Source organism: Nilaparvata lugens, chromosome X, assembly GCF_014356525.2.
Source record: "Nilaparvata lugens isolate BPH chromosome X, ASM1435652v1, whole genome shotgun sequence".
In the NCBI taxonomy this organism is placed as follows: domain Eukaryota; kingdom Metazoa; phylum Arthropoda; class Insecta; order Hemiptera; family Delphacidae; genus Nilaparvata; species Nilaparvata lugens.
Genome location: NC_052518.1, coordinates 55,122,721 through 55,146,893, shown reverse-complemented (window position 1 = coordinate 55,146,893; position 24,173 = coordinate 55,122,721). Strand labels below are relative to the sequence as shown.

At 31.1% G+C, this 24,173-nt stretch overlaps 1 protein-coding gene across 1 annotated transcript in view; it reads left to right on the top strand.

The window, feature by feature from the left end:
• The first annotated feature begins 1,607 nt into the window (after window positions 1-1,607).
• Window positions 1,608-24,173, top strand: part of LOC120355058 — a 38,260-nt gene continuing 15,694 nt past the window's right edge. The window contains exon 1 of the transcript XR_005573400.1: window positions 1,608-1,737. The gene's annotated coding sequence lies outside the window, so the exon portion shown is untranslated. The remainder of the gene's footprint in view (window positions 1,738-24,173) is intronic.

Here is a 24,173-nt window from a genome sequence, read left to right as displayed (position 1 = left end):
AGAAGAAAGAGAAGAAGAAGAAGAAGAAGAAGAAGAAGAAGAAGAAGAAGAAGAAGAAGAAGAAGAAGAAGAAGAAGAATCTTCTAGAAAGAGAAATGAATATTTGAACATGCTGGATAGCAAGAAGAAGAAGGAGAAGTCGAAGAAGAATAAAAAAGAAAAATAATCATCATCACAACAATCCCAACAGTTATAATAAATGTAAAAATCACAACAATATTCTTGTAATCATAGTCACTATAAGATTGAGAAGAGGAATGAGAGAGAAAAATAAGAAGTAGAGGAGACGATTGAGAAAGTGCTAGATCATTTTAGATGAGTTTTAAATAGGATTGAACGGTAAAGTATGTGAAATATTATATAGTATTAGAAGTATAATTAACTATTGGGAGTTACAATAACGATAAAAGTAGTAAATTGAGTACTGTAATATTTTTGTGATGAATGTCTGAGATAACGTTGAATGAAACACAGCCCCTATATAAGCATATGAACAGACTACCTACCTTTCTGTTCTATTAATAATTTTTTACACATGGCTTCTAGCTGTGACGTGGCATGAGAGACAGACGCCTAGACGAGACCTGTCTCTAGCTTCAACGCGTACCTACCATGGTCAGTCAAGGGTGTTTAGCATGCTAAGTAATGCAGCGCTACATCAAAGATTTATTGCCTGCTTGTAATTGGAGATGTTGACAGTTGTAGCGAGTAGCTCACATGATAACCGGGGTCTAATACTCGCCTTGATGTAGCCTTAATACGATCATATACAAATGCAGCCATTTCATCTAGATAGGGTTGATTTTAATACCGTGTGAGGAGAAAAATAGTACTCTAGAATTCTACATATGATAGAATACTACTGGAGACTATCAGATTGTTGAAAAGATAGTCCACCAGTTGAAAAATGCAAAAGATGCGTATCTTCTTGATGAAATGACTTGGTGGGGGGATCGAATCAATTATTAATGGAAGTTTTCTTCAGTGCTTCAATCAGGAAATCATGAAAATCTTTGCGAAGAAGACTCCTTGAAAGAGCGATCACAGCATTGTAGCTATGTATATTGCAATCTATGTATTCAATAATTATTATCAATGATAATCATAACTATAATGTAATATATTTGAAACTTATTCCCAATATTCTAATAGACGAGAATAGTAATATTCATGGATCTTCGAAATTACACAAACATTTACAAAGTTGAACTGGAAATGGTTTTTCTCGCAAGTCATGAAGGCCAACTTCGATGGATCCCCTCACCCCGAGCCTTGGGATCCACAGGCCACCCATCAACACCATTGTATTGCTATTATACTTGGTATTTATCTGAAACAACACGTATTACTTATTCACTACACGGTACACAATGAACTAATACACTCTCACACGGCACATATATATATATATATATATATATATATATATAATATATATATATATATATATATATATATATACTAACCAGAGTAATCAATAACTTGCGCTATTGGTTGATTTCATTGCTGAATAGTCAAATTTATTCCCCACCGATACTCACCAAAGATGCCTGACTGAGAGTGTGGTAGGTTGAGACATCTACTTACTGAACAGTTGAGCAGCTGAGTCCGTTTGAGAGTGTCCGCATGCTCTGACCGTCTTATTTTGCTTTCCAGCCGGCTCATTGATTAATCTGATCTTCATGGAATATCTCGAGTTGGTTATATGATTTTTCAGCTATTGGAATTTTCCAGCTGGTGAGTACACATTTCTATTTCATTTAATTTTTGTGATTTTTATAGAAATATTCTTTCATAGTTTTTCTACAGAAATACAATACCATCATTCTGTGTACACGATTTTACCTCTTTCCTACATGATCTAAAATTCAGTTTCAATACTTCCTACTATACCCATTCACAGCTTATGTATCGGTTATTCATGCCGGTGATAGGGCTGTGTATAATCTTGGAAGATAAAGGGGGAAGTTGAGAATGTTTTGAATGCTTTGAATGTTTGAGTGCTTTGAGCACTCTCATTTGAATTTTTGTCTTAGCTGGGAATGCTTACTACTATATAACTATAATTTTATCATAGAAATTCTGTAGATGATGAATTTGATTGGAATGATAACTCAGTAGCTATTCGGAAAAACGTTACTCAAAAATCTTTCGTCTCGAGTTTTCGATATTTATACCAATAAGTTATACTTCAACAATGCCTTCCTGGCGGATTGGGATTTTGAATTTCAAGCTCTGAGCACTCTCATTATCCCGCTCCCTTATGTAAAGTTGGCTAATGGCCAAGTCTCAAGCACATCTGGCTCTGGATGATAAGGGTTGGAGTAGTGCTTTGCGGGGGTGCAATGATCTAATTATTTCGGAACGAAAATGTGTCTCCATTTTTTGTGAATTTCTTTTCTTCTGTGATGTGCTATATTATCTTTTTATCCTAGTTGATATTATCTCAATCTCTCAATTGATTCTCTAGCAAGATATAACACTATTATTTTTTTAAAAACAGGTTTTTTCAGCTATTCGCGAAAAACTTAGAACATTTACTCAAGTTATAATCGCTTAGCTGCTATCAATAATTTCATTCATCTTGTCTTATAAACAGTTTATTATAGGTACGAATATTATAAGTTTGTAAAATCCTATTCCAAGTAAGATTCAAATAATTCTATCCTTATGATTTATTGTAGTTTACTAGAGATAACAGCTGAACTTGGATTTAGCTGAGATTGGATGAGTGACGTTCTCTGGAGTTAGAAAGGTCAGCACATGGCTAGTAAATAGGTCAATATAAAGGTACATAGGTACCTATAGGCCAATATACAGGTCAATATATAGGTTAATATAATGGACCAATATATAGGTTAATATAATAGACCAATTTTTATAGGCCAATATGGGTACATACTATTGGAGTCAGCTCTCCAATCCGGTGACCAAGGATCGTTGGTACTTCACGCCAGCTCCACCAAGCATGAATACATTGTGAAACAGCGAATATGGCTTCACGCTTAATTGTGTTGAATGTAATTTATGTATTTAATTTCACCAACACTATATTCTAATCCTTATTGGCAGTAGTTGTAATGAGCTTCAAAATCATTTCCTAGTACCCTAGGAACCCAATAAACGGTAGGTCTATCTTTCTCTCTTCATTCCTTCCATAGCCTAGGGGTAGAGGTTCTAAGCCCTGCTCTGAGCTTATATTTGAAATCATCATTATTCAAAAATGATTTAATTTACATGATCTAGTAGAACTTAATGCTAATTTCCATTTAATTTTCGTTCTCCCTTGGATCAATTCCCAGACCATGTATCGGGATAGTTCAACCATGATCAGTCAGGTGACTACTAATTATTTTTAAAGTAGGCGACAATCAACTTTAAATTGAACTAATGAGAAATTGATAGATATTTCACTTTAGGCTTTTCATGCTCATTCAAATATTTTTTTAAATGTGTCGTTAATCACTTATTAATTGATTCAAGAATACAAAGCACGAAAAACCGGTCTCAGCCCAAATACTAACGTATTATAAATTGTTGATTCCAGATAGAAGGGTACTACTTACGATTTGTATGTTTCATATACTAAATATAGAATCGATGTTAACTCTAATATTTGGTTACTAGAATCCAAGAATGAAAATAATTTTTGGCTGTTCCTTTTTTCCTGTACATATAAATAAATTTGTTTGCCTCATCCAATCAATGTTATCATGCGTATTCCACTTATTGAATCTATTACGTTCAATTTTACATTGAACTTCGACTTAATTGAATTTGTAACTATCAAATGACTTCATTTTGATAGCTTGAAACTATAAAATAATCCAAAAATCAGAAAAGTGAATTTACAAAGCAATCGACGAGTTGGGCTGCAGGGTTATTCTAGTCTCTATAGATATCCAGTGGATGAGGAATTCATTTCTTTATAAGATTAATAAGAATGCCAAAAAATCACAGCCCACTTGTAATTATTATTGAACGTTTTGAGTCTCGAAATTCGACAATGATAGTACAAAAGGCGACATATTTCTCGAATAAATTCAATCTAAGTCGTATAATGACCATTTAGTATAGTTTCAATTACATTTTTATAATATTATGTCAAATATATGCATTATGTTATCGCAGACTTTCAAATTCAATATTGATTGTTTATGTCTGCCATTGCAATGTTGAATCAGAGTGAACTAGAACTTAAATATGCATTTATTTGTATTCATGTGCTTCTAATCCATCATTGCATTGAAATAATATAAATTAGAAGTTGGTTATATGTTAGAATATTGGCTGGTTTCTAGAACTATTATCATTATCATGATATATTATTATTTATTGATAAGCTTTTGGAATATTCATTATCATTCATTAATAAGCTATTAAAACTAATATTAAAAATAGGTACTAATATTAAAACTATTACCTACACATGACTTTCTATAGCAATTACAGTGCTCAATTAGCTAATGAAGCATCAGAGGAGGAAAAGGGGAGGAACAAAGGGAAGGTTTTGTTTTCACTTTATAGAATAGAATAGAATATATATCCAGCTGAACAACACTACAGATAAAACGATACAGATTCATCCCTACAGTTGAACAACGTCAAGTTGCTATTGTCATTGCATATCATTGCAGTCACGACAGTCATTATGGCAGACATTATTAGTTGGCAGTTATTATATCTTTTTGAAATGTGACCTTCGATAGAGTTGGCTGCTCTAGGTTGCAAGACTGCACAACTCCCCAGAAAAATAATTTTTTTGAAACTTTCCAATGACGCTTCAATATGGTAATAGTATATTTCGCACCTAGGGCCGAAAATGAGACTTTTCCGGCTCGAAATCGGTTTTCAAGTCCGAGGCCGTAGGGCGAGGACTAGAAAAGATTGAGAGCCGGAAAAACATTTTTGCCCGTGGTGCCACACAGAAAAATAAACAATATATATATGAGAAAAATTGTTTATTAAGCACTTCCAAAAGCAAAAGTGGAAGGTCATAGCTCTAGCAAATCTGAGGTAATCTGAATATCAGGGAATTGTCAAAGTATTTTTATTTTTTATTCTGATTTGTCTAAATAACCTAAAAGATTATGTTCATTTATGTAAGAGGTTGAGTTTATACTTTTTTATTCATTTAAATGACAATAATATGATATTATTATAAACGTTTTAATTATTATTTAATAATAAACACGGATAATGAAAAGTGTTTTGATCAGCTGTTTGAGCACACTTGAAATTTGGCCAATCTGAATGTCAAGGTCAACAATGCTTGTTGTCGACTTCGGAAGTTTGGGTTAGAAGTTCTTTCCCACTCTGAAAATCGAATTTGAATAGTTAATAATATAAATCTTATCTGTATTTCATTCATCCAAATGAAATGATAGTATATTATTGCAGAATACTTTATTCAATTCTAGAAGCATAAACTGATTCCGTTTCATAAACTATTTGTGAAAACGTTCAGCATGCCATGGATATTGCCCAAGTAGTTCCAAAATTATCCACCAGGTTTCGTGATAAGCGCAGTACTATGAGGTTTGAGGTTAGATTCTATTATACTCTGAAAATTGAATTTGAATAGTTTATAATATCTTATTTGTATTTCATTCATCCAAATAAAATGAGAGTAACTTATTGCAAAATACTTTATTCAGTTCTAGAAGCATAAACTGATTCTGTTTCATAAACTATTTTGTAAACACGTTTACATCAAATCAGAATTAGCTGACTTCAAGGCTATTTTACAGCCCTAGGGCCGTGAAAATTTTACCGGCCTGGTCAGAAAACAATCACTTTCGGCCTCCATATGACGCACGAAAACCAGCTCATTACATCCAAGTGGGGCGAAAAAATATTTAGTAATTATTTCGTGGATAGTACTCTGCAAATTGGAATAGGTACCTACATTAGTAGCAATTATGTACATTATGTGAACTGATTCAGGGTGGCATACTATCACCGATTCCACTCGATATTCATGTAAACGATTTCGCAAGCCTGAAATTTAAATGGAGATTCATGCAATATGCCAATGACAATATTCTGTATATACGTAAAGATCTATGAGCAGGTTTAAGATTCATGCAGAACGATCTTAATTTGGCAATTAAATACTTATTTAATAATAGTTTATTTGATAATTGTTTTAAAATAAAGTCACAAACGTCTAAAGTAATAGTATTCAGAGATCAGAGAATAAAGGCCGGTTTCCGAGCTTGGGATCTATATAAGTTCTGGACTTACAGAGTCCAGGACTAATATAAGAACTCTGGTCTAAATCGACTTTCTGAGTCACTGGATAATCTCCTAAACTCCGGGGTCTATTAAGTTCTCGACTCATTTGAGTCCAGGACTTTAATGCAGTAAACATGAGGGGAATTAACAATATTATATTGTTGTTATTTTGTCAATGGGAGACAGCTGATTGAAGCGGGCTTATTCAAATGAGAATGCTCTCCAAACTATTTTGTAATAGCCTAATGTGAAAATACGTCTTGATTCATTTATAGGCCTATTCATAGCAAAAACCAACTTTTTGATATATGAATGAATAAATATTTCATTTTAAGTTATGCTATTATCGATCATTGATCCTAAAATCAGTGATTTTGGAATAAACATTTTAGTAGGCTATTGAATTGGAAAACGTACTCGTTTTGAAAAAAAAAACTGGAATGATAATTTATTATTGTTATATTATTATAATCATCAATATTTTGAATATAACATTGATTATAATAACAATCACATTGGAAGATACAATTGAAAGGCAATCCTTCTATAATTTTTCACGAACATTTTCAGGTTATGTCACAGTCTTAAAATAAGGTTAGTTTTTCACGCATAATTCTGATAGATCTTTATTTTATTTTAAAATAGACTTGCAAACTATTAATTATGAATGTAGAGGTACTAATCCAAATAATTTACGTATTCCACGACATTTATTTGGCTATTCATCTACTACAATAAAAATCATTGAGATGTGTTTGCTCCGTAAAGTCCAGAACTTAATTTCAAAACCTACCCTAGTCAATAGTTTAAAATCACGCTGTTTTAAGTTCTGGACTTAGCGATTTTTGATAAATCATTGACTCAGAAAGAGGCAAGAATCTAATTCAAGTCCTGGACTCATAAACCCTTCACTCAGAAAGCGAAATTATAAACTCCAGGGTCTAACGTGATCTTTGAATTCCAGGGTCCATTTGAGTCCTCGACTACGTTAACGCTCTGACTCGGAAAGCCAATTTTCTGACTCCAGAGTTCAAAACCATGTGAAGTCTTGATTTTAGCTAAATCCAGAGCTCGGAAACTGTCAATGGGAATGCATTTTTTGAGTTAATTGGTCATAAAGCAGAATGTCTAGCTAATCCACACATGAATAGATGTGATAGTCAAAAACTTGATTTTTGTGACAGTTTAGGAATAATATTTGGATGATTACATGGGATTTAGATAACATAATAATTCATTTTTGAAAATAATGAGAGCTGCTCTTTAAAAATGTTCAAGAATTAGCTATCACTTTCTCATCACTACTAAAAGAATGATCCACTATTCAATGGTGCATAACACTCTCTTCTACGGAATCATCAGTCATTATTTAGCTCTCAAATATATATAAACAGCCGTATATAGGGCCGTAGAAAACATAATAAGAACACTTTTCAATGGTGTTGAACGTCACTTGTTCGGCATTATGACGGTGGAAGTTAAGGGCCCTAGGGCCCTAGCCAGGTTCACAGATTTGTCACGAAACTACTTCAAGAACCAATATAGAGAAATGAATGAAATAGAATACACATTGAGACATAGAAATTATAGAACCCAGAGAAATAACAATGCATAATATGGTGAAAGAGCTCCAGGATTCAGAATCTCATCTCTTTTAAATTCATTTCCGTTAGAGTTGACAATGATACAGAGTAAAAATGACATTCAAACAAAACTTATAGTGTACCTACCTCATAAGAATGAAACATTTTGATTAGTTTCAGGAATGGATATTATTCATTATTGAGTTGAAAACTATTCCAATTTTAGAAAGAAAATGTATTATGATTTAATAAATATTTGTGTCAGAGTGAATAATAATTATCCCAAAGTGATGTGTGAATGTAAGTGTTTGATTGTCGCTTACCGAACAGTGTTTTTTTCTATTTTCTATCTAAGTTATGGTGCAATGAACAAAATAGAACAATTAGTAACAGAAATATGGAGAAATATATATAACTAAGTCGATTAAGAAAACAGAACAATTGTTATTGATTGTTTTATTGCATGTAATAAATTATTCTTATATATCTCTCAAATATCTTACAGCTAGAGGGATACTATCGCACTGTTGTAATATTCACTAAATAAATAAAAATATGATTGTATAATCATTACAAGCACTGCAGACCTATGTTGACATTATCATGCTATGACATCACTTTGCAATGAGGAGTCAAAATTACTAGTGAGAAGATTATAATAACACAGAAAAACTGCACAAATAATCATGAACGGTTACGTTTATTAGCCTATAATATAGGCTTTATTATGCAAGTAGCAAATTACACATATCTTATAATATGTATTTATAACTGTGCCTTAAAAAATGTTTATGTTTTGTTCTCTATCTTTTTTTTTGTTTGTTCGTCCTCAACAATATTCTCTAGTCTAGTTCCTATTCAGGCACTAGTTTCCCATATCGAGGCGAATACTAGTACAAGTAGTCATCACTTCGACTCACTCATCTTTTTCAGTTCCTCATCCATGAGCTATTGAAAAATATTCGGATAAAACCTTTCTGGATGGAAGCATGGAACGGTCAAGAGAAAACAATCCCTCCTTTAACGCCAGTGAAATGGGAAACAATAACATGTCAATGTTCAACCAATATTCAACAATTATAGATCTCCTTGTCTTCATCCAGATAATTTTAGCAACATACAGAGTGGGTGAAAAGTCCGAGAACGGCTTAATATCTCATAGACAGAGGTAATTTGATGGTGAGTGTGATTGGGGATCCTACTCAAATTGAAAATACTACTTCACTATGACTTTAAAAATCTGTGCAGCCATCTTTGATCCGCCATATTGAATGCAGCTCAATTTTTTTAATGGGAAGGTGGTCATGCGATACATGATTCGGATACGAAATTTCAATAAAAAAAGAATGGTGGAAACCGCATATCGATATCTCAAACCGTTTAGAAGATTATTACAATATTAATCAATACTATTCAAAGCAGAAAGGAGAGAAAAAAGTCCTAGAACGGTTTAATATCTCATAGACAAAGGTAATTTGACGGTGGGTGTGATTGGGGATCCTTCTTGAATTGAATATACTACTTTACTATGACTTTAAAAATACGGTCCGTCATCTTGGATCCGCACATATTGAATGCAAATTTATTTTTTTCAAATAGGAAGGTTGTCATACGATACAAGAAAAAATGAATGTCGAAGACCGCACATCGATATCTCAAACCGTTTAGAAGATATTCACATTACTAATCAATACCATACAAATCAGAAATGAAATACATAAGTGGTATTGATTGATAATGTAAATATCTTCTAAACGATCTGAGATATCGATGTGCAATTTTCACCATTCATTTTCTCTTGAAATCATGTACGCATGACACAACCTTCCTATCAAAAAAAAAAAAATAGAATAGATGGCGGATCCTAGATGACGGACCAGATTTCAAAATTCATAGTAAAGTAGTATATTATTCGATTTGAGTAGGATTCCCAATCACACACACCTTGGAATCACATTTTTTATGCTATACTAGGCCGTTCTCATACTATTTTCTCTCCTTTCTGCTTTGAATAGTATTGGTTAATAATGTGAATATCTTTTAAACGGTTTGAGATATCGATATGTGGTTTTTGCCATAAATTTTTTCTTGAAATTTCATATCAGAATCATGTATTGTATGATCAATCTCTATAAAAAAAAGTTGCATTCAATATGGCTGATCCAAGATAGCGGACCAGATTTTCAATTCCATAGTATAGTAGTATTTTAAATTCGAGTAGGGTCCCCAATCACACCCACCGTCAAATTACCTTTTCTGGTGAAATTACATTTTTTTCTACATTTCGTCTAGCGTGATTAATGACTTTTTTGTTCCTGCAACTCTATCATGATAAAACTATGAACTATATGCATCTGCATCCTGTTCTGTTTCATACTAAGTAATCGTCTCAGCAAGCTGATCCCATACTTGACACACTATACGATAAACTTTCCTTATCAAATCATATTTATCCTAATTTTGTTCCTATTCTCAAATCTCCTTCCCCATATGTTAAACTATGAATTAATTATTCCTTTCGATAATCATCTTTGCATGGAGAGTTCACTCTCTGGTAATTCATATCCCAACTCCTCAATCATACTTCACTACTATCAGGTTATGATAGATGTTCATGTTGATGCATGTAGATAAAGAGTCCATACATTGTCAAATTTTAGTTAGCATTTTAGTTACAGTGAGCTCAGCTATAGCCTGATCGATACTCTATTCATCATTTCAGTAATGGAAATAGGAAGAAAGTGATTGGTGGACTAGGAGTGAATTGGCGTACGCATAGTAGAAGAGGAAGCAGGGTAATTCCTGCTCCGTGGAGTAGCTTATTGATGTGTGGGCAAAACAGATGCACTGGATTTAATGCCTTAGCGTATTGTGCTCCGTACGCTACCTCTTGATGAGAATAATGCAATTTGACGATCGTAAATTCCGATCATCAGTCGAGCTCGTTGTAAGTTAGGTAAATCGAGGAATCTAATTGAAAATAATCTCGAATTCTGAGTAATTCTATTTGCGTAACATTATAGTACTTCCCATGATCGCTTCTCAGGAACGAATATTTAGCAGAGTACAATCAACATAATTATATCAGCAGCCAATCATTATGATTCCAGTACTTGGCTGCTGGGCAACAAATTTGTACTCTGCTAACTCGGCACTTTGGAAATGTAGATAATTTAAATTCTACCCGATAATAATAGTCACTTTCAACATACAGTTCACGCAGTTAGGCTATCTTGCTCCACTTCTACGTAATCATCCATATTCTTAAAACAGTATTTATAAGATTGGCATCTCAAAAGGATCAAGTGCCTTCATCTATCCGTAAAAACGTAGAACGTATCCGTAGAGCATTCATCAATTTCCGAAAAACATGATAATGATGATTCTCTGTTTCATTCATCACTTAATCTGAGAATCAGCTGGACCAAAGACAGGCAGGTGTGTTCGGTAGGACTCAAATGTTTTGCGAATGAGTTCATTATGAATTAAATTTGAAGATCCAGCTGGATACTATTGAGAGTGACTTGGAAATGAATGAATGAATAAATGAATGAATGAATAAATAATAAATGAATAAATGAATAAATGAATAAATGAATAAATGAATAAATGAATAAATGAATAAATGAATAATGAATAAATGAATAAATGAAAAATGAATAAATGAATAAATGAATAAATGAATAATGAATAAATGAATAAATGAATAAATGAATAAATGAATAAATGAATGATGAATGAATAAATGAATATGAATAAATGAATATGAATAAATGAATAAATGAATAAATGAATAAATGAATAAATGAATAAATGAATAAATGAATAAATGAATAAATGAATAAATGAATAAATGATAATGAATAAATGAATGAATGAAGAAATAAATAAATGAATAAATGAATAAATGAATAATGAATAAATGAATAAATGAATAAATAATAAATGAATAAATGAATAAATGAATAAATGAATAAATGAATAAATGAATAAATGATAATGAATAAATGAATGAATAATAAATGAATAAATGAATAAATGAATAAATGAATAAATGATAAATGAATGAATGAATGAATAAATGAATAAATGAATAAATGAATAATGATAAATGAATAATGAATGAATAAATGAATAAATGAATAAATGAATAATGAATAAATGAATAAATGAATAAATGAAATAAATGAATAAATGATAAATGAATAAATGAATAAATGAATAAATGAATAAATGATAAATGAATAAATGAATAAATGAATAAATGAATAAATGAATAAATGAATAAATGAATAAATGGATTGATGAATAAATGATGAATGAATAAATGAATAAATGAATAAATGAATAAATGAATAAATGAATAATGAATAAATGAATAAATGAATAAATGAATAAATGAATAAATGAATAAATGAATAGATGGATGAATAAATGAATAAATGAATAATGAATAAATGAATAAATGAATAAATGATAAATGAATAATGAATAAATGAATAAATGAATAAATGAATAAATGAATAAATGAATAAATGAATAAATGAATAAATGAATAAATGAATAAATGATGAATAAATGAATGAATAAATGAATAATGAATAAATGAATAAATGAATAAATGAATAAATGAATAAATGAATAAATGGATTGATGAATAAATGGATGAATGAATAAATGAATAAATGAATAAATGAATAATGAATAAATGAATAATGAATAAATGAATAAATGAATAATGAATGAATAATAAATGAATAAATGAATAAATGATGAATAAATGAATAAATGAATAAATGAATAAATGAATAAATGAATAAATGAATAAATGAATAAATGAATAAATGAATAATGAATAAATGAATAAATGAATAAATGAATAAATGAATAAATGATAAATGAATAAATGAATAATGAATAAATGAATAAATGAATAAATAATAAATGAATAATAATGAATAAATGAATAATGAATAAATGGATAATGAATAAATGATAAATGAATAAATGAATAAATGAATAAATGAATAAATGAATAAATGAATAAGAATAAATGAATAAATGAATAAATGAATGAATGAATGAATGAAAAATGAATAATGAATAATGAATAAATGAATAAGAATAAATGAATGAATAAATGAAAAATGAATAAATGAATAAATGAATAAATGAATGAATGAATAAATGAATGAATGAATAAATGAATAAATGAATAATGAATAATGAATAAATGATAATGAATAAATGAATAAATGAATAAATGAATAAATGAGTAAATGAATAAATGAATAAATGAATGAATGAATAAATGAATAAACGAATAAATGAATAAAGAATAAATGAATAAATGAATAAATGAATAAATGAATAAATGAATGAATGAACAAATGAATGAATGAATAAATGAATAAATGAATTAATGAATAAATGAATAAATGAATAAATGAATAAATGAATAATGAATAAATGAATAAATGAATAAATGAATAAATGAATAAATGAATAATGAATAAATGAATAAATGAATAAATGAATAAATGATAAATGAATAAATGAATAAATGAATAAATGAATAAATGAATAAATGAATAAATGAATGATAAATGAATAAATGAATAAATGAATAAATGAATAAATGAAAATAAATGAATAAAGAATAAATGAATAAATGAATAAATAAATGAATAAATGAATAAATGAATAATGAATAAATGAATGAATGAATGAATAAATGAATAATGAATAAATGAATAATGAATAAATGAATAATGAATAAATGAATAAATGAATAAATGAATAAATGAATAAATGAATAAATGAAAAATGAATAAATGAATGAATAAATGAATAAATGAATAAATGAATAATGAATAAATGAATAAATGAATAAATGAATAAATGAATAAATGAATAAATGAATAAATGAAAAATGAATAAATGAATAAATGAATAAATGAATGAATGAATAAATGAATAAATGAATAATAAATGAATAAATGAATATGAATAAATGAATAAATGAATAAATGAATAATGAATAAATGGATGAATAAATGAATAAATGAATAAATGATAAATGAATAATAAATGAATAATGATAAATGAATAAATGAATAAATGAATAAATGAATAAATGAATGAATGAATAAATCAAGTATTAAGTGATGTATTAATAAATGAATAAGTCAAGTATTCTATCAATTGTACTTTGACACACTACTCAATAATTTTTGAAAGAGAAGCTAGAAGGGAAATCAGTCTGTAATTTGTGAGTTCGTTTTTGGGTCCGGAATTGTGGATTGGTATAATTTTTGGAATTTTCAGGTTCTCTGGAAACTGGCCCAAATGAAGGCTCAAATTAACAATGTGATGGATGGAATATATTAGTGAATTAACGTTATTTTTGATGATTTTATTCGGGATAAGGTCGTACCCAGGTGCACTCCTGCCTTCAAGACCATTTATCACATTTGCAACTTCTTCAAGTGTTACAATCTTAAACTCAAATACTGAATCAACTCCACAATCATTATCATTAATTTCTGGTTCTCCAATTGGGTTCAATGATGTGGCTAGTGAGGATTCAACTGAGGTAAAATATTTATTGAAATCTTTACAGATAACATTGATATTTTGTTGTAGGGTCGTTTCACTATCTCTGGGAAATGCATTGATTGGAAATGATTTCGCGGCTTTGGCTTTCCCAGCAATTTCCTTAACTACAGCCGAGAACTTTTGAGGGTTATTAGATACTTCATCAACCTTACTCCTATAATAATTATATTTGGCTTTTTCAATAGCGGATTGTAATATATTTCTGAAACGGATAAATTCTTCTTTCAATGCAATATTGTAAGGTTGTCTAATGAATCTCCTTTTATATTTGTCGCGATGTCTGATATAGTTAATGAGGTCGCTAGTGATCCATGTTTTTATTTTTGGGTTTTTCGCTTAAATTTAAATTTTTGATGACTTTTCACTGATTATCTCCTGAATTGTTTGTATAAATGAATTAGTAGCCTCATTGATATTGTTTTCATTGATGACATGGTTCCAGTTTTGGCAAGACAGAGAATCTTTCACACCTTCCCAATCAGTTTTCACGTAATATTAAACTTCGTTATGAGATTGGATAGGTTCAGGTGTAGAAAATTTCATGCAAACGGTATAGTGATCGGTCATTGAGGTTTGAATTACTACTGATGTCACCTCAAATAAGGGAGGCGGCTTGATAACATAGTGATCAATGCAGGTGTTGCTAGCTGGACTGGTTACTTTGTCAACACAGCAAACGAGACCTGCATCGTTCAGCACATCTACAAACCTCTCTTCTATTGATTGGGAAGTGACATTTAAAACATTACAATGATTCATATCACCAGCAATAATTTTTATACACTTATCATTATTCGTATTCCTCTGATTGTTATAATACGAATAAATCGAGTTGATGGAAATGCCAAGACTAGAATTGGGACTACGATAGCAGGCTAATAGTTCACAAGGCACCCCGGCCCAGTCGAAGGTAAGGGAGAGACAAGTTGCAATACCGCCTAATTGAAGCTCGCGACAAGCAGCAGATATATCACTATCTATATATATACTACTACTCCATCGCCTTGATTTATATTATTGAATTATCTGAGCAAACTATAACCTGGGATTTCCATCAAATCACTCTCATTTGCATGAACAGTATTGTATGGGTTACTTTCTTGGAAGATAGAGTATTATCTAAGTGCCTCATCCTCTAGGGCTGGAACGTTGAGTCAGTGCTTCATTATCAGCATAGAATATTTTAAGTTACAAGATATGCTAATTTTAATGCAGAGTGATCTTTCGACATACTTTATTCTTATCATTCCTATCTGAATGCTACTTTTTTCTGTTGGTGATTCAATTGGAAGTAATCGCGCATTACTAACCATCAACTTGAGTTCTCAAACAGATTACCACTTATTATATGAGGCTCTAATACCTAAATATAATATATATATATATATATATATAATATATATATATATATATATATATATATAAATGGAAGATATTACTTAACAGCCAACAAATACCCGTAGGGCAGGAGAACTGAAATTCAGACGAAATCTTTCACTCTGTATAACTTGGTAACTAAGCATTTTCAGACACACCGGTATGTCAATAAGATTTTTTTCCCTCTTTTGATGTGAGGAATTACCCCCTGGCTTATGGGCACCTTTTTCCAGAACACTCTGTATATTATAATACAGATTATATTATATTTTATCTTTATTACAGATTAAAATACAAATAGGCTACCGTACTAAAATATTTTATCTATGGATAAGAGTTACAGACCAGCATTTCCTCGATTGAATAAAATGCTTTATTCTTCAACCATCCTTCTATTGCTCTCTTTAAACTATCAAGATCATAATTCCGTACTTCCAGTGATAACCTGTTGAAAATTTTCACTCCCATAATAGCAGTACATTTTTTGTGTTTTGGTAAGCCTAGCACGGCCCAGATCAATCTAACTACCTGTCCGTGTGTTATGCTCATGAATGCTTCCCCTCGAATTGAAAAGATTAAAGCTTTGCTTTACAAATATTAAGCAATTCATAATGTAAATACATGGAAGTGGCAATATACCATTGTCTAAGAATAAAAGGCTTACAGGACTCCCTCATGCCCAGATTAAAGATAGCACGCAAAGCTCTTTTTTGACACAAAAAAATAATATTCATAATTCTAATGGGTTCTGATAACCCATTGTGATAAAATAGGTGTTCAATGAATAAATGAAGCCTAACAACTTGAAATATATTTCAAATTATTTAAGATTAAATTGATTCTACCTCGGTGCTAGTCAGCTTTACATTTGTACATGTATCATTGTCAAGATGTCGGTGTGAAAACGGCTAATGGCTGTTGGGGTTAGTGTATCAAAAATATGCTAACATCAAAAACATTAAAGCAGATAAAGGTAGAGAGGAAATAATAAGTTATCTTTCTGAATTTCAGTTCTCCTGCCCTACGGGTATTTGTTGGCTGTTAACTACTATCATCTTCCATTCATATATATATATATATATATATATATATATTATATATATATATATATATATAATATTTAGGTATTAGAGCCTCACATAATAAGTGGTAATCTGCTTGAGAACTCAAGTTGATGGTTAGTAATGCGCGATTACTTCCAATTAAATCACCAACAGAAAAAAGTAGTATTCAGATAGGAATGATAAGAATAAAGTATGTCGAAAGATCACTCTGCATTAAAATTAGCATATCTTGTAACTTAAAATATTCGTTACCACATTGCAAAGGATGTTCAGTGAGGTCTACTGTTATGTGGACTACTAGAGTATTGTAACTCCTAATGTCAGATTGGGTAAGAGCTTGATTCCTATTTAGTGTACTCCATGTTCAATAATCTGCCACTATCTTATATTAGAAAAAACTTGCTTCTGAATAAATTAAAAAACTTGTGATATTCATCGAAGAATAGATATGAAGGGAATAGAAACTTTAAGGGAACGTATTTCACTGGGACAATAAGAATTACTCAACTTCTGATAGAGATTATTATAAATGTAAATAATAAGTGTATATTACATGCGGTTAGATTTTATATAATAGTCCATATACGTACTTGAACTTGAGAATAATGATGATGTGGGTACTTACTTCGCACACTCTCCATCAAAGATGTGTCGTGGCTCTGTTGTTTCCCTAGAACAACGTTGCAATATGCACTCCCTCAACATGGTAACCCCAACAAACGTTGGGTTGGCAGATGAATATGATTGATAGTGATATGAGAACTATCAAAAGTTCTATTTGCCATACAAAGTGTCATTGAGGCGCGACTTGCACACTCGCGTACATTACATTTCAAATAGATACGCGTTTGGTCGCTGGAGGTCACCCGATAGAAAAATCCATCGTCGTCATTATGGTAAAATGTAGTATTGCGGAGCGTTACGATTTCCTTCACCAATTCCATGTCGACTGAATGTGTTTTGTCAACTATTGAACTCGCAACGCAAACGCACAGGTAAAGCATCCTCGTAGAGGGGAGGCAAACAATACTAACCAAAAATCTATTTTTTCCAGGAGGGGTAAAATATGGAGAACACATGTTAAATATTTCCTGCCGCCAAAGTGCAGTACTTTATATCTGGCACTAGAATTTTTAGAAATAGAAGCGTTTGGTTAACTTTGGTTTTACGTTCCAGTGAACATACTCTATGAGCAGGGTAGTTCTACCTGAGGACACTACCAATGACTAATTGACCGGGCTTTCCAGAAGTACCTAACGGGAATCATTTGACTTGTTTCATGGAAGCAAGGCATTGTAATAATGAATGAGTATTAATTTATAGTTCTATAAAGCAAGGCCTTTTGGTTCTAATACCTGAGACGTCAGTCTGCAGATTGTTGTTATGGAATGCAGAAAACGTCTTTCACCAACCTTGAAAAATAAATGTTGTTTCAAAAGATTGAAAAGATAGAGACATGCCGCTTCCAAAATCTATGGATATGAAACAACATTTATTTTTTAATATATTATATATATATATATATATATATATATATATATATATATATAATATATATATATATATCTGTGAGTGTAGCATAAGGGACACACTATTATTCCTCACCCACCATATAGCATATAATATATCGAACTCTCTCACTCCCACTCAACCACATCACTCTCTCACACATACCCTTTCCTTCGGGCTCACTCTCTCTCTCACATGATAATGAATTGAAATGCAGATTTCTGTTTTTGACACTAATATCATTCTTTAGTAAGATCAATAATGTTTCAATAGCCATCTAGATCTAGGTGAACTATTTGTAACACATAAACTAATAATTAAAACCACCCTAAATAAACCTTGATTGGTCCCAACCGATATGGTTTTCAGTAACTTTAAGGACATGACAATAAGACAATTATTGTGGGTTGGAAACGTGATTTTGAATATTTATAATAATAAAATATAAATCCCATTTTCCTGGTGCTCTAAACTCATTATTTAATAATAAGCCTATAGTTTAAGAGCCATCACTGATGAATACGTCACTTAGTATAAATACAGAAGAACAAAATTCATGAACCTTATTCCGGGCCACTTTCTCATTAATTCTGAATTCTTGTATATGTGTGTGATAAACGAAATTTGAATTTGAAATCACAACATTTTTTGAAAAACATACAGTTTTGAATTACGTGCTTATTCTACGAAAATTGAAACCCCTTTCTTAGCTGGCGTCTAGAAATAAGAAATATATAGACCGATGAATACAAACAATTTGGATGTAGATTAGGCGATTAGGCCTTGTCTAAAGAATTCAGCTCATAGTCTGTTATACAATAAATGAGCAATTCAATTCATAACATCTTAGTAGTCATCTTATGAATAGTGTAATCATTCATCAAATCAGTCTTATCAAGTCATAATTATCATCACCCAGTACAATTGAATAAATTGAGTCATACATTGAAAAAAAACATAAACTATTTATAAACTCACAGCACTGAATATTGCATTTTCATTCAGAATTGGATTTAGTGCGTTTTTTAATTTATTCAGAGGCAAGTTTCTTCTAATATAAGATAGTGGCAGATTATTGAACATGGAGTACACTAAATAGGAATAAATTTCAAGCTCTTACCCAATCCGACATTAAGAGTTACAATACTCTAGTAGTCCACATAACAGTAGACCTCACTGAACATCCTTTGCAATGTGGTAACGAGAATATTCAGCCATCTACCAGGAATGCTATCTTCTAGGAATAATGTTATAATATCAGGGCATTTTTGAAATGTTTGCCAATGGCCCCACTAAGAAATCTGATCAGGCTGGTTGGAGACTTCCAATCAACCATACGATCACATTTCATTACATTACATTACATTACCAGGGCTACCAGACATTGTTTTGCAGTAGTCGTCAATATACTATATCATAATGGGAAAAGTAGAACTTTGATATCAAAGTGATGAACTCACTTCGTTACAAATAAAATCTATTGGTGTGCTAATCTAAATTTTGCACTACTTCAATCCTGTAAAAATGAATACCGGTATAATAGTTATTCTGAATTGATGGAATCCAAAGTCCCATTGCGCTTATGATAATTTTAAATGTTACTTTATTAACTCAGTAGGTTCAGAAAGTTATTGCTCAGTTGAATCAGAGCTACGATTAAAAAGATGATTTGGGAATTATCAAGTGGCACTTTTTGTTTTTCACTGGGATTTTCATTTTGTAACATGTGGAAACGCTTGTAGAACAACAATCTGTTAAAAATTTTATGGGAAAGATTTCATGATAGGCTATTTGGCTTTTATATATTCCATTTCATATTCATATTGATTATTCTTTCGTGTTGAAGGTCTAATATATACTTATTAGATATATTGGAATAGTTATCTTGGAGTTTGGTAGAAATATATTACATTTGCATAGAATTCAATTTATTTATTTAAGTTATCTTCATACTTCTATCTATCTTCTATCTAATTCTAATAGGTTACCAACCCATCCCTATCTTATATGATAAACCATTAATCATAATCATATACCTACATGATTAAAAAACAGCAGACATTCAATTTACTAGAACAAATAATGGAGTGCCTTCAAGTTCAGATGTAGGCAACACGCCTAACTTCTTCCTACATTCGCTACCTTGTCTCTACGACACTGACCTTGCTTCTGTGAAACACCTTGTTCCAGTGAGAACTTGCTTCTGTGAGACTGCCATTTATAGCGCTACTACTTTGGACGGAGACCTTGTCTCTATGAAACTGCTTGTCTCTGTGGGAACTTGTTCCTGTGAGACTGCCATTTATAGAAATACTTGCTCCTGTGAAACTTGTCTCTGTGACACTAATATCGTTCAAAACACTACTTGTCTCTGTGATAACTTGTCTCTGTGAAACATCCTCGATATCACAAACTGTTTCAAAGTTATCCACATTCAAGAATACTAATAAATGAAATCATACCAACATTTTTGAAAAAAAAATGAAATGAATGAGTACATAAAAAATCTGACAGATCATGGTTCTCTGTTCAAAGTGTTGAATCATTGATGTAAGTCTTTACTTACATGGAAAGGTGTGATATTTTACAGTTTATATTTTGGTTAGATTCTCTCTATGTACTTAACTTTTAATTTTATATTATGCATTTATCTTTGAAAGTGAATAACTTTGAAACGGTTTGAGATATCGATGTTCGGCATTGGACATTCATTTTATCTTGAAATTCTGTATAGAAATCATGCATCGTATGACAATCTCCCCATCTCAAAAAATAAGTTGGATTCACAATTGCGAACCGGAATTTTGAAGTGATAAAAAAGTATTTCCTCTAATCGAATAGGATCCTCAAGGAAGCCAACTGTCAAATTATCCTTGTAAGGGATATCAAGCTGTACTATAATTTTCACCAACTGTATAAGACGTTTATAAAGCACAGAACTCACTCAAATGATTCATTTACTCACTATAAATAATTGGGATATTCCATTTAGAGTAAACTGGAGATAAGGTGAACGGTCAGGTAATAATTCAAATGATTCAGATTTTCTCTAGCAAATGAATAGTATTATAATATTTTTCTCTGAAAACCTTTCTAATTCTTACTGAAAAAAATAATCAGAGTTTTATGGATTATCACTATTGAACTCATCACCAGCGAGAAGGACTTTGGAAAGTAGAATAATAGTATCATAATTCATTAAAATTGAATTCTTCAATTTTCTTCTATGAGAAATTCATGTATTCTTCGTATTCTTTTGTGATTAGAGATTTGAGTCGGCAAGAATATAGAACATCAAAAAAATAATGAATGATCACGAACTGAAACGATTCAGTCGGAAAACAAGTATACATTATTCTCTCATCATCGTTGTACATACAATACGTAATTTATCAATAATAAATTCCACCGTCGAATCATTCCAGTTATCGAGTGTTATAATTCGCCAAACTCTACTCCAGATTCTGATTTGTAATCAAATTCCACTTCCTGTCCATAATATGAGCATTTCTCTGAGATTCATGATCAAGTTTCACGTCCAGTTAGAAATTTGTAATCGTATTTCACTTCCGGTTTGAATCTGAATCCATTTCCTGTGAATAATATTCACTATGGAATTCTTGATGAAAATTTCAATTCTCGCATCTGCGATAAAACACTTTGTTCGTTCACAATAATTGGCAATTATTCATCAATGAAAGAAATTCGTCACATTTCGTGGGTGGATCGACGGATCACTCTTTTCCTTCCGATTTATCATATGGAAATGGGACCAATAAGAAGTAATATGTAAATGAATTTATCTCCTCTCACATTGTTAAAAATGATCGCAAATGTCCTGGGAATTTTTAAAATCTCCAAAAATCATTATGAAAACGTGATTTTTCAAATAACGTTCAATCAATGTTGGTCTACTCAATCCGGGTATTGTTGATTCATTTATTCATAATTGATTTCAAAAATGACTAGAAATTTCAAAATCTCTAGATCTAGTTCATATACGTACCAAAAACCAAAGACTTTAATGATTCAAATAACTGAGAAACTTCAACAGTACCAAAAATTCCACTCCACGAAAATAAACTTTCACCTTGAAGAGGATTTGACTTTTTGGTGAATTTAAAAACTTTTCCCAAATGTCAATTAGGCATTCAAATTCAGAATATACGTAGGAATTACACTGATGAAACTAGAGCTTAAAAACTTGAATAGGAAATTTTGTCAAAAATTATATTTGGATTACTACTTAATTCAGTTCTGAGTATTAGATGGCTTCAAATTGCCGCAGCTGCTAGATTACAGTCATGATACTGAGATCTTTAATTCTATTTCTGTACTTTGAATTATTATTGATTACATCTCCCTTACCAATCATCTCTTCTACTATCACTTCAACTGTGACATTCTGTTGATTAATTATTACATAACAATAGAAAAAATACATTTTTAAATAGATATCACACATGCTTCATCTCATGAATCACTCTTATGCCTAACAAACATTTAATCATCCTTGCACAAATTAGTTAATATTAAAGTATTGTTGGAAAGTTGGTTGACCCAACAGTTGGCTGCATACAGGTAGCTTATCGCTCAGATTGGATGAGTAACGTGCTCTCGATACTTCCGTTGGTAGATGTCTGCTTGAGGCCTGCTCCACTAGCTGACACTTGCTATGATTTTTATAACCTGCCAGTGGATCGGAAGTTACTAATATTCTGTACATTGATCATCCCGATAAACAATCACGCTTATTTTGTCTGTGGGTTTCTTCCTCAAGATGTGTCACTCAGGTTATTCGTTATGAGATATGAGTTTCAAAGAAAACTTCAGTGATTAATAATTTGCGAGACAATAATTATGAAACAGAAGTTTTTGCCATTGATTTCTCGCGTTCAGGTTTTTTGAAAGCAAGGGAGTTAGTGTTATGATGAGTATCAGTGATTTATAGTTTTATTGAATTCTCATTTTGGTTGGAGTATCAACTTGTACTCGTTCTTTGGCTTTCTCGTTCGTTCGGCTCAGAACTCGTTGGATGGCTTCGCACATAGTTGATTTGTTCTAGAACTGCGATCTTGTACCTGATACAAATTAGTTTTTGAGCTAGACAGCTCTGTTGGGGTCGTCATAAGTTACATTTTGTTCAGCGAGCAGTGGTCAAGTGATATATCACTTTTGAAAAGTGAAAATCTTGAGACTCGTGTGCTTGAAACATTTCACATCATTATTGCAAGTAGAAGTGCAGAGTTAAAAAAAATGATATCAGGAGCCCGTTCCTCAAAAGTCCAAACATGATATCCGTCTTTGAATATTTCAACAGAACAGGTGCCTATAAATTCACTATGGTGAGGTCCACGTTATAATTGCTGTGATGGAAGAAAGAAGAACAGGGTTGCCAATTCATCATACTTGATTTTATTTTGTCACAGACTGTTCTATTACAGAGCCATTTATATAATAAAATAACCGTAACTAAAATTATCATATTTTTTAATCTAATATTATTTTCTATTTTCTTGATAATAATTAAATATCAGGGCACCGAGCTTCGCTCTGAATTACAAAAGCATAGGAGCATAAAAGCAAAGTTTATATTATTTTTATTTATTGATACACAGAACATAATTCTTTTAAATGATTGAGGAAGGACCAACAGGCACACCCAAAAAACTGTTCCTTCCCCGAATGTTGATGTATACACTAAAAATACGGTAGTCCAAAATGCAGTTTATTTTCCATACACTTTTGAATTTAAGTCCAATTTCTAGTCCAAACATTTGAAAGC